The sequence below is a fragment of the Oncorhynchus kisutch genome, linkage group LG24 (assembly GCF_002021735.2).
Source record: "Oncorhynchus kisutch isolate 150728-3 linkage group LG24, Okis_V2, whole genome shotgun sequence".
Classification (NCBI taxonomy): Eukaryota; Metazoa; Chordata; class Actinopteri; order Salmoniformes; family Salmonidae; genus Oncorhynchus; species Oncorhynchus kisutch.
The window spans coordinates 29,511,879-29,523,801 of record NC_034197.2 but is presented as its reverse complement, the minus strand read 5'-3'; positions in this window follow the sequence as shown (position 1 = coordinate 29,523,801).

The window sequence follows — 11,923 nt, the reverse complement described above, 5'->3', positions numbered from 1 at the left end:
TGTTCCCTCTGCTGTTTCCTGAAGTCCACAATCATCTCCTTAGTTTTGTTGACGTTGAGTGTGAGGTTATTTTCCTGACACCACACTCCGAGGGCCCTCACCTCCTCCCTGTAGGCCGTCTCGTCGTTGTTGGTAATCAAGCCTACCACTGTTGTGTCGTCCGCAAACTTGATGATTGAGTTGGAGGCGTGCGTGGCCACGCAGTCATAGGTGAACAGGGAGTACAGGAGAGGGCTCAGAACGCACCCTTGTGGGGCCCCAGTTTTGAGGATCAGCGGGGTGGAAATGTTGTTGCCTACCCTCACCACCTGGGGGCGGCCCGTCAGGAAGTCCAGTACCCAGTTGCACAGGGCGGGGTCAAGACCCAGGGTCTCGAGCTTGATGACGAGCTTGGAGGGCACTATGGTGTTAAATACCGAGCTGTAGTCGATGAACAGCATTCTCACATAGGTATTCCTCTTGTCCAGATGGGTTAGGGCAGTGTGCAGTGTGGTTGAGATTGCATCGTCTGTGGACCTATTTGGGCGGTAAGCAAATTGGAGTGGGTCTAGGGTGTCAGGTAGGGTGGAGGTGATATGGTCCTTGACTAGTCTCTCAAGGCACTTCATGATGACGGAAGTGAGTGCTACGGGGCAGGTAGTCGTTTAGCTCAGTTACCTTAGCTTTCTTGGGAACAGGAACAATGGTGGCCCTCTTGAAGCATGTGGGAACAACAGACTGGGATAGGGATTGATTGAATATGTCCGTAAACACACCAGCCAGCTGGTCTGCGCATGCTCTGAGGGCGCGGCTGGGGATCCCGTCTGGGCCTGCAGCCTTGCGAGGGTTGACACGTTTAAATGTTTTCCTCACGTCGGCTGCAGTGAAGGAGAGTCCGCATGTTTTAGTTGCGGGCCGTGTCAGTGGCACTGTATTGTCCTCAAAGCGGGCAAAAAAGTTATTTAGTCTGCCTGGGAGCAAGACCTCCTGGTCCGTGACTGGGCTGGTTTTCTTTTTGTAATCCGTGATTGACTGTAGACCCTGCCACATACCTCTTGTGTCTGAGCCGTTGAATTGAGATTCTACTTTGTCTCTATACTGACGCTTAGCTTGTTTGATTGCCTTGCGGAGGGAATAGTTACACTGTTTGTATTCGGTCATGTTTCCGGTCACCTTGCCCTGATTAAAAGCAGTGGTTCGGGCTTTCAGTTTAACCCGATCCACGGTTTCTGGTTTGGGAATGTTTTAATCGTTGCTATGGGAACGAGGGTGCCTTCGCCTCATCAATCTACACACGACACCCAATAATGACAAAGCAAAAACAGGTAAAAAAAAAAAGAAAGTGACTTTATTAAAATAAAAAATATCACATTTACGTAAGTATTCATTCCCTTTACTCAGTACTTTGTGAAGCACCTTCGACAGCGGTTACAGCCTCGAGTCGTCTTGGGTATGACGCTACAAGCTTGGCACACCTGTATTTTTGGAGTTTCTCACATTCTTCTCTGCAGATTCTCTCAAGCTCTGTCAGGTGGATGGGGAGCGTCACAGCACAGCTATTTTTAGGTCTCTCCAGAAATGTTAAATCGGGTTTAAGTCCGGGCTCTGGCTGGGCCACTCAAGTACATTCAGAGACTTGTCCTGACGCCACACCTGCATTGTCTTGGCTGTGTGCTTAGGGTCAATGCCCTGAGGGAAGGTGAACTTTTGCCCCAATCTGAGTTTCTGAGTGCTGAGTATCAGGTTTTCATCAAGAATCTCACTGTACTTTGCTCCATCCATCTTAGCCTCGATTCTGACTAGTCTCCCAGTCCCTGCCGCTGAAAAATATCCCCACAGATGCTGCCACCACAATGCTTCACGGTAGGAATGGTGCCAGGTTTCCTCCAGACATGACACTTGGCATTCAGAGTCCTTTAGGTCCAACAGTTGTCTGTACTGTGGGGCTGCGGGATATTATATAGCCACCTGCCTGGTTAAGAGACCTATTTCTTTAGTAGGTACAAGTACTCTGGTGAGCCAGACTGGGAATCCCCACTACTGTGGGGAGAACAGTCTATGTCTCTCCGTGTGCTCATTGACTCTGGGGTGCATGAGAGTTTTATGGACGCTACCCTAGTTTCTGAGTTAGGTATCCCCACTCAACTCCTCTCTGTTCCCATGGACGCTAGAGCACTGGACGGCCGCTCCATTGGTAGAGTTACCCACAGCACTGTTCCAGTGAGGCAATACAGCTTCTCCTGTCATCCGGGTTCCCGTCGAACCCTGGCCTTCCTCTGACAACATTTCTGGTGGCCCACAATGGTTCCTGACGCCTCTGCCTTCATCGCCGCATGCACCGTTTGTACTCAGAATAAGACTCCACGGCAAGCCCCTTCCGGCCTCCTTCAGCCACTACCTGTCCCTCATCGTCCCTGATCCCATATATCTTAGGACTTTGTCACTGGGCTCCCTTCGTCTGATGGCAACACTGTCATTCTGACGGTCGTGGATCGGTTTTCCAAGGCCGCCCATTTCATCCATCTCCCAAAACTACCCTCTGCCAAAGAGACGGCCCAGCTCATGGTGCAGCACATCTACAGGATCCACAGACTCCCGGTGGACATGGTCTCCGACCCGGGTCCTCAGTTCTCGTCCCAGTTCTGGAAGGCGTTCTGCACCCTTATTGGGTCATTGGCCGGCCTGTCCTCCGGATTCCATCCCCAATCCAACGACCAGTCAGAGCGAGCAAATCAAGACTTGGAAATAACCTTACGATGCCTTGTCTCGACCAACCCCACTACCTGGAGCCGACAACTGGTCTGGGTGGAGTTTTCCCGGAACACTCTTCATCGTCCGGCCATGGGGTATCCCCTTTCAAATGCTTCATGGGGTATCAGCCTCCACTCTTCCCAGAACAAGAGCAGGAACTCAACATACCCTCGGCCCAGATGTTCATCTGCTGCTGTTGGCGTACCTGGAGAAGTGCCTGGGTGGCACTTCTCAAGACCAACTCCAGGTATCGTCAACAAGCGGACCGCCACCAGACTCCAGCTCCTCGCTATCGCATTGGGCAGAGGGTATGGCTGGACTCCCGCAAACTTTCCCCCCATTTCATTGGGCCTTTCCCCATCTCTAGAGTCCTTAGTTCCACTGCTGTGCGTCTTTTACTAACCCGTACCCTCCGTATTCACCCTACGTTCCATGTGTCTAGGATTAAGCCCGTTTCTCACAGCCCTTTGTCTTCTGTTTCCAGGCCCACCCCTCGGCCCCTTGTCATCGATGGCCATCCGGCGTTCACGGTGAGACGTCTTCTGTGTTTAAATCCGCGGGCAGGTGTTTCCAGGACCTGGTTGACTGGGAGGGTTTTGGCCCAGAGGAGAGGTGCTGGGTCCCACTAGAGACATCCTGGACCCAGCCCCCATTGCTGACTTCCACCGCCGGCACCCTGATCAACCAGGTATGCGCCCAGGTAGGACACCAGATGGCACCCCGGGGGTGGTGGTGGGGGGGGTACTGTCACACCCTGATCTGTTTCGATTGTCTCCACCCCCTCCAGGTGTCACCTCATCTTCCCCATTATTAGTATTTATATCTGTGTTTTCTGTCTGTGCCAGCCCTGACCATTTTGTACCTCCTGGACTCTGACCTTATGGTCTTTTGCCTGTCCACAATTCAAATCAAATGTATTTATATAGCCCTTCGTACATCAGCTGATATCTCAAAGTGCTGTACAGAAACCCAGTCTAAAACCCCAAACAGCAAGCAATGCAGGTGTAGAAGCACGGTGGTTAGGAAAAACTCCCTAGAAAGGCCAAAACCAAGGAAGAAACCTAGAGAGGAACCAGGCTATGAGGGATGGCCAGTCCTCTTCTGGCTGTACCGGGTGGAGATTCTAACAGAACATGGCCAAGATGTTCAAATGTTCATAAATAACCAGCATGGTCAAATAATAATAATCACAGTAGTTGTCGAGGGTGCAACAAGTCAGCACCTCAGGACTAAATGTCAGTTGGCTTTTCATAGCCGATCATTAAGAATATCTCTACCACTTCTGCTGTCTCTAGAGAGTTGAAAACAGCAGGTCTGGGACAGGTAGCACATCCGGTTAACAGGTCAGGGTTCCATAGCCGCAGGCAGAACAGTTGAAACTGGAGCAGCAGCACGTCCAGGTGGACTGGGGACAGCAAGGAGTCATCATGCCAGGTAGTCCTGAGGCATGGTCCGAGGGCTCAGGTCCTCTGAGAGAGAGAAAGAGAGAACTAGAGAGAGCATACTTAAATTCACACAGGACACCAGATAAGACAGGAGAAGTACTCCAGATATAACAAACTGAACCTAGCCCACCGATACATAAACTACTGCAGCATAAATACTGGCGGCTGAGACAGGAGGGGTCAGGAGACACTGTGGCCCCATCCAATGATACCCCCGGACAGGGCCAAACAGGAAGGATATAACCCCACTCACTTTGCCAACGCACAGGCTCCACACCACTAGAGGGATATCTTCAACCACCAACTTACCATCCTGAGACAAGGCCGAGTATAGCCACAAAGATCTCCGCCACGGCACAACCCAAGGTGGGGGCGCCAAACCAGACAGGAAGATCACGTCAGTGACTCAACCCACTCATGTGACGCACCCCTCCTAGGGATGGCATGAAAGAGCACCAGTAAGCCAGTGACTCAGCCCCTGTAATAGGGTTAGAGGCAGAGAATCCCAGTGGAGAGAGGGGAACTGGCCAGGCAGAGACAGCAAGGGCGGTTCGTTGCTCCAGAGCCTTTCCGTTCACCTTCACACTACTGGGCCAGACTACACTCAATCATATGACCCACTGAAGAGATGAGTCCTCAGTAAAGACTTAAAGGTTGACACCGAGTCTGCGTCTCTCACATGTTTAGGCAGACCATTCCATAAAAATGGAGCTCTATAGGAGAAAGCCCTTTCTCCAGCTGTTTGCTTAGAAATTCTAGGGACAATTAGGAGGCCTGCGTCTTGTGACCGTAGCGTATGTGTAGGTATGTATGGCAGGACCAAATCAGAAAGATAGGTAGGAGCAAGGCCATGTAATGCTTTGTAGGTTAGCAGTAAAACCTTGAAATCAGCCCTCGCCTTAACAGGAAGCCAGTGTAGGGTGGCTAGCACTGGAGTAATATGATCAAATTTTTTGGTATATATCAGAGACTCGAACCATCTGTCTCCCGTGTCTGCATCTGGGTCTCGCCCTGTGCCCTTATACTCTTAAAACCGTGGAGATTATACAGTCTGGTTATAGAGGAAGAGTAGAACCCTTCTTTTCCATCTCATTGTTTAAATCAAGGGGTCCTTGAGCATTATGTGGCGTTTGGTATTACATTGTAAATAACCGACAATATGAAAGGGATTCATGTGTAATGTCCCTGGACAGCAAATGCCACAGGCTTTCAATCTCCGCCTTCACCATTCTTTACCATCCATTACTGCTCACAGATCCATGGAAATCACAAAATATTGTGGTCCATGAACAGTTTTGAAACCAACTGTCAATGGTTTCTCTGTCATGAGCCATCTGATAGCCTGACAATCTATTATTCAGTTTATTCATGATTTCTTGTTGGCTAATGTGCTCAGTCCACCATTATAGAGTGGACCACATGAAAGTCACTGGGGTAGAAAATAAACAAACTCTGAGTTGTTATTTAAAGTAGTCAGTTGCAGTTCAGGTTAGAGTTGTGTGCCTTTAATGCAAAAATGTTTTCGAAGTATTAGGCCTAATTTTATGGTTCAACTCATCAACTGTTTCAACTGGAACATTTGATGCAATTGACAAATTAGGTTAGTGATTTGAAAGGGTATGGTAAAATTCTTTGATCGCAAGTCATGGGAATTTGACTCAGACTTAATTAAACAAGACAATACAAGTGTTCCGTTCCTTTCTCCCTATCGCTGTGACAGTTTAATTAAACTGTTTGTGTGATTGTACACTCTGTGCCCAGGCGCTTACACACTACAGTAAATCCTGATGAAAAGATGTGACATGCAAGAAGCCTTTTTCATTTACTTAATACTAAACCATATATGAGTATTCCGTCAACAATGGGTTCTGTCCTGACATTGTCTTGATTACTTTCAAAAGCCAGCTTCAAAGCAGGACCTTACATTATCAACTAAAAGCACATACATAATCCATATTTAACCAACAATTCGGCTGAGCTGCTGCATCTAAACAATGGCTACTATATAGCATATTTTAGCTATTAACTTGAACAGAAGCAACACTTGACCCAGCAACACTCTGATTATTGTGTCTGTGTGTGTGCATGTGTGTGCTGTTGCATGCCTGTACGTGTGTGAGTTGGAATATGATGCATACAGTGCATTCGGAAACTATTCAGACCCCTTCCCCTTTTCCAGATTTTGTTACATTACAGCCAATGTGTTGCGAATGTGCCTACAGTGGGTCACACAAAAATGTTTGTTAGAAGATTAGACTACTGAGAGGGAATTGAATAATGGGAGACTGTTTACACATAATGCCGCAATCAAGAGTGTTATGATAAATGTAATTTCTTAAATGATGATAAGTTATGTAAATGAGTACGGGAGGGAAAACAGCCTCCCTTTCATGTTCGTCTCATGGTTGAGCTGCGAACATCAAAGCAGCATGCCAACATTTTTCCACTTCCTTCTTCCTAAAAAGATGAGAGATTCACCACAGGCTAACCTCTACAAAAATAACAAGTGAGAAAAACAGAAACCACGAGGGATCAGGCAAGTGAAGACAGACAATACCACGTTGGTTCTGAGGTGTAAACGTTTGTCAGGGCCGTGTTGAGAAACTCCAGGAAATTCAATGCTGGGAATGTTAAATCATGTTTGTGCTTGTTTGTCTGTGAGAGTATTGGAAAGAAAAAGGAGAGACGTTCCAAGGCTGAGTAATCCCCGCCCTAGTGCCATCTCTTGATGTTTAAGTGCCATTTAGTGTGAGATGCATTTATTAGGCATGAATGCCTCTTGACAAGAATATGGGCCACATACATTATGTAGGCCAAAGTAGGCCAAAGTTGGCCAAAGTTGGGGTTGTCATTATAACAGGGCTGATTTTTTCCTAATGTTAAAGGAAACAACCCATCACAGATAAAGTCATCTAAGGTGAAAACAATGAGTTTACATTTTTTGGAAAAAAATTCAGAGAATGTGGATGAAATGTGGCACTTTCAAAACACTAAGGTACTTATGGAAGTCATACATGAAATCATATACTGTGGTAATTCTCATACTATGACTATATTCAGCACAACTTCACTATGAACACCACCATCTTCAATAAATATGCCTTTTCCAGGAGTGAAATCAGTGAATGGAGAACCCTGGAAAACAGGCCTGGATCCGCGATCCATCATTGAACTTTATAATCAAATAAATGTAAAACTCAACCTATTACAACAAGGGTTCAAAATTAAAGACTATTCATACCAAGAACTACGACAACCAAATCCCTTACACACACACACACACACACACACACACACACACACACACACACACACACACACACACACACACACACACACACACACACACACACACACACACACACACACACACACACACAGCTAACCAGGGGGCAAATTTGATGAAGTGCTCTGTCATGATCCCACGCAGGGCCCTGCAATGTCATCTTAGTCAAATGTCATATTTAAGTGCAGGTGTGTATGTCTGTGTGCGTGTCTCTCTCTCAGCCTAACCAGCAGTCATGTTTTAGTACAGCTACAATTCCTCATCCTTATTGATGACTGTCTCATTCCCATCTCCAAACTTGAGTTGTTGTCCAACCACCATCTGTTTGAGTGATATATATACACAGCAGCTATCCAGCAATCTAAGCACCATTGCTCCAGTAATGGTAGCAACAGCGCCCACTGTTTTTACATAGAAGAAGACCATCACTTTCTATCTTTCTGCAAGAGAGATTAGAAATCACACAGCACCTCCTACTGCTAGAAAGAAATACCATTAATTCGCTCTCTTTGAGAGAGGTGTTGAGCTTAGCAAGCTATTCAGAGCAGTGTGAGACTACTTGTGTTTTAATGCCAGGGTCCTTGACTTACTATGACCCATAAAATATGATCTGAATAGTCAAGACAAACAGCCTACATGGAGTTGTGTATCTTCTAGAAGCCTGCATTGATGTGAAAGTACAGAGCTCACAGTGGACCTCAGATTTATAAAACAAAACTCAAGAGTTGCAAGAAGCTACTTTTTACGTTACCGAAGATAATGTGTAGGTCCATTCTGCATTATATTTCAAAGTATTTTACTTTGGAATCTTGTTCAAAAGAAGAAGAAAACGTTTGAGATCTATCAGTAGTCTGCAACGGAATACAGTCCATGAAATAGAGTTTATAAGCGGTATCCTGCTGTTTCCTACAGTTCTGAGTTAATGTCATTGTATGCAGAGAGACAGACATCTTCCAATTCCTTGGATGCTAGTGAATACAGAGGGGTGAAACAAGTCAAAATTCCAATGGACACCACTGACAGTCCAATTTAAAACAATGTGTTGTGGACTTTTGATAAGTTGTTACAAAAGTATTACACTGTAAAATCAGCGACAGAGTTGCTACCTGTTTTGATAAAACTTATTTTGTGTAGTCAAAATTCCACAAACTGTTGACATTGACTAATTTGAATATACACTCAACAACCATTTCTTAGTCACAAAGTGAGCACTGAAGTTCCACATCTGAAGCAGAGTGTGCCGGTGTGTAATCAGTTAAACAAATGAAGCTGTCATCTTCCAATTACCCAGGTATTCCACTGACTGAGGGAGACCGACAGGGACAGACAGAGGCTGCTATGTCATGCGTCACAGTCAAGATATTACTAAGCCATTACAGAGAAGACTGAGAATTTATGACTGCCCTATGTGCATTTTGGCGAAATGGAAACAACTGAGATTTTAGTTTAGCTGCTGACCTGTCACCAGGAAGGCCAAGAAGATCATCAAGGAACCACGACCATCTAGAAGGCGGCGAAAGTACAGGTACATCAAAGCTGGGACCGAGAGATGGAAAAAAAGCTTATATCTCAAGGCCATCAGACTGTTAAATAGTCACCACTATAGCTGGCCTCCGCCCAGTTCCCTGCCCTAAACTTAGTCACTCTTACTAGACAACTACCAACCGGTACTCTACCCTGATTCTTAGAGACTGCTGCCCTTTGTACATAGTCATTGTACACTGGTTACTTGAATAATGTTTACATACTGTTTTACCCACTTCATATACTGAACAATAATACCTACGCAACATGTAAAGTGTTCGTCCCATGTTTCATGATCTGAAATAAATGATCCCAGAAATTTTCCATAAGCACAAAAAGCATATTTACCTCAAATTTTGCACACAAATTTGTTTAGATCCCTGTTAGTGAGCACTTCTCCTTTGCCAAGATAATCCATCCATAATCCATCTGACAGGTGTGGCATACCAAGAAGTTGATTAAACAGCATGATCATCAAACAGGTGCATCTTGTGCTGGGCACAATAAAAGGCCACTCTAAAATGTGCAGTTTCGTCACACAACACAATGCCACAGATGTCTCAAGTTTTGAGGGAGTGTGCAATGGGCATGCTGACTGTAGGAATGTCCACCAGAGCTTTTGACAAAGATGCAATGTTCATTTCTCTATCATAAGCCGCCACCAATGTCGTTTTAGAGAATTTGGCAGTATGTCCAACTGGCCTTACAACCTCAGACCACGTGTAACCACGCCAGCCCAGAACCTCCACATCTGGCTTCTTCACTTGCAGAATCATCTGAGACCAGCCACCCGGAGAGCTGACAAATCTGTGGATTTGCACAATCAAAGAATTTCTTCACAAACTCTCAGAAACTGTCTCAGAGAAGCTTATCTGCGTGCTCGTCGTCCTCACCAAGGTCTTGACCTGACTGCAGTTCGGCGTCGTAACCGACTTCAGTGGGAAAATGCTCACCTTCGATGGCCACTGGCACGCTGGAGAAGTGTACTCTTTACGGATGAATCCCGGTTTCAACTGTACAGGGCAGATGGCAGCTGAATGGCGACATGTAAGTGAGTGGTTTGTGAACAGAGTGCTCCTTGGTGGCGGTGGGCAGGCATAAGCTATGGACAACGAACACAATAGCATTTTATTGATGGAAATTTGTGTACACAGACTTACCATGACGAGATATACTGTATTCTAGTAATGGGTCATCATATATAACTACTGCTCTACACACCTTTCCTAGTCATATACTATGTATATACTATACCATATACTACACACCATTATATACATCCATACACACACACACACACACACACACAAATTCCAAAATAAATGATCAGAACGAGTAATGTCATACTAATGTCTGGTGTGTATATACAGTACCAGTCATAAGTTTGGACACGCCTACTCATTCAATTTCTACATTGTAGAATAATAGTGAAGATATTACGAAATAACAATATGGAATAATGTAGTAACCAAAAAAGTGTTAAACAAATCAAAATACATTTGAAATTATTCAAAGTAGCCACCCTTTGCATTGATGACATCTTTGCACACTCTTGGCATTCTCTCAACCAGCTTCATGAGATAGTCATCTGGAATGCATTTCAATTAACAGGTGTACCTTGTTAAAAGTTAATTTGTGGAATTTCTTTCCTTCTAAATGCGCTTGAACCAATCAGTTGTGTTGTGACAAGGTAGGGGTGGTATACAGAAGATAGCCCTATTTAATAAAAGAGCAAGTCCATTTTATTGCACGAACAGCTCAAATAAGCAAAGAGAAACGACAGTTCATCAATAGTTTTAAGACATGAAGGTCAATCAATCGGGATAATTTCAAGAACTTTGAAAGTTTCTTCAAGGACAGTCGCAAAAACCCTCAAGCACTATGATGTTCATTAGAGTTACCAGCCTCAGAAATTGCAGCCCAAATTAATGCTTTACAGAGTTCAAGTAGAGACACATCTAAACATCAACTGTACAGAGGTGACTGCTTGAATCAGGCATTTGTGGTTGAATTGCTGCAAAGAAACCACTACTAAAGGACACCAATATGAAGAAAAGACTTGCTTGGGCCAAGAAACACGAGCAATGGACATTAGACTGGTGGAAATCTGTCCTTTTGTCTGATGAGTCCAAATGTGAGATTTTTGATGGTGCTTTGCTGGTGACACTGTCTGTGATTTATTTGGAATTCAAGGCACACTTAACCAGCATGGCTACCACAGCATTCTGCAATGATACGCCATCCCATCTGGTTTATGCTTAGTGGGACTATCATTTGTTTTTCAACAAGACAATGACCAACACACCTCCAGGCTGTGTTAGGGCTATTTGACGAACAAGGAGAGTAATGAAGTGCTGTATCAGATGACCTGGCCTCCACAATAACCCGACCTCAACCCAATTGAGATGGTTTGGGATGAGTTGGACGAGTGAAGGAAAACCAGGAAAAGGAAAACAAAGTGTCAGCATAAGTGGGAACTCCTTCAAGACTGTTGGAAAAGCATTCCAGGTGAAGCTGATTGAGAGAATGCCAAGAGTGTGCAATGCTGGCATCAAGGCAAAGGGTGGCTACTTTGAAGAATCTCAGATATTGTCAGCGTATGCGCTACTGGTGTTGAAGTCAGGTGCAGGAGAGCAGAGAGTTGTGATCAGGCGCACACTTTATTCGGCAGAAGGAAACAGACGGACGCAACAGTGTCCAAAAAAACTCCAGCCAAAGCCAAAAGTGCAAAGCGCGACAAAGTCTTCAATAAGCAAGAAATGTTTAACAATTAAACATACTCCGGGTTGAAACATAGTACCCGGGGAAAAACCAGCTAGGTGCGTCAATACAAAACACGTAACAAAACAATGCCACACAAAGACATGGGGGGAACAGAGGAATATATATACAGTATATATATATGCAGTTGATATGGGAATGTACACCGGGTGTGCGG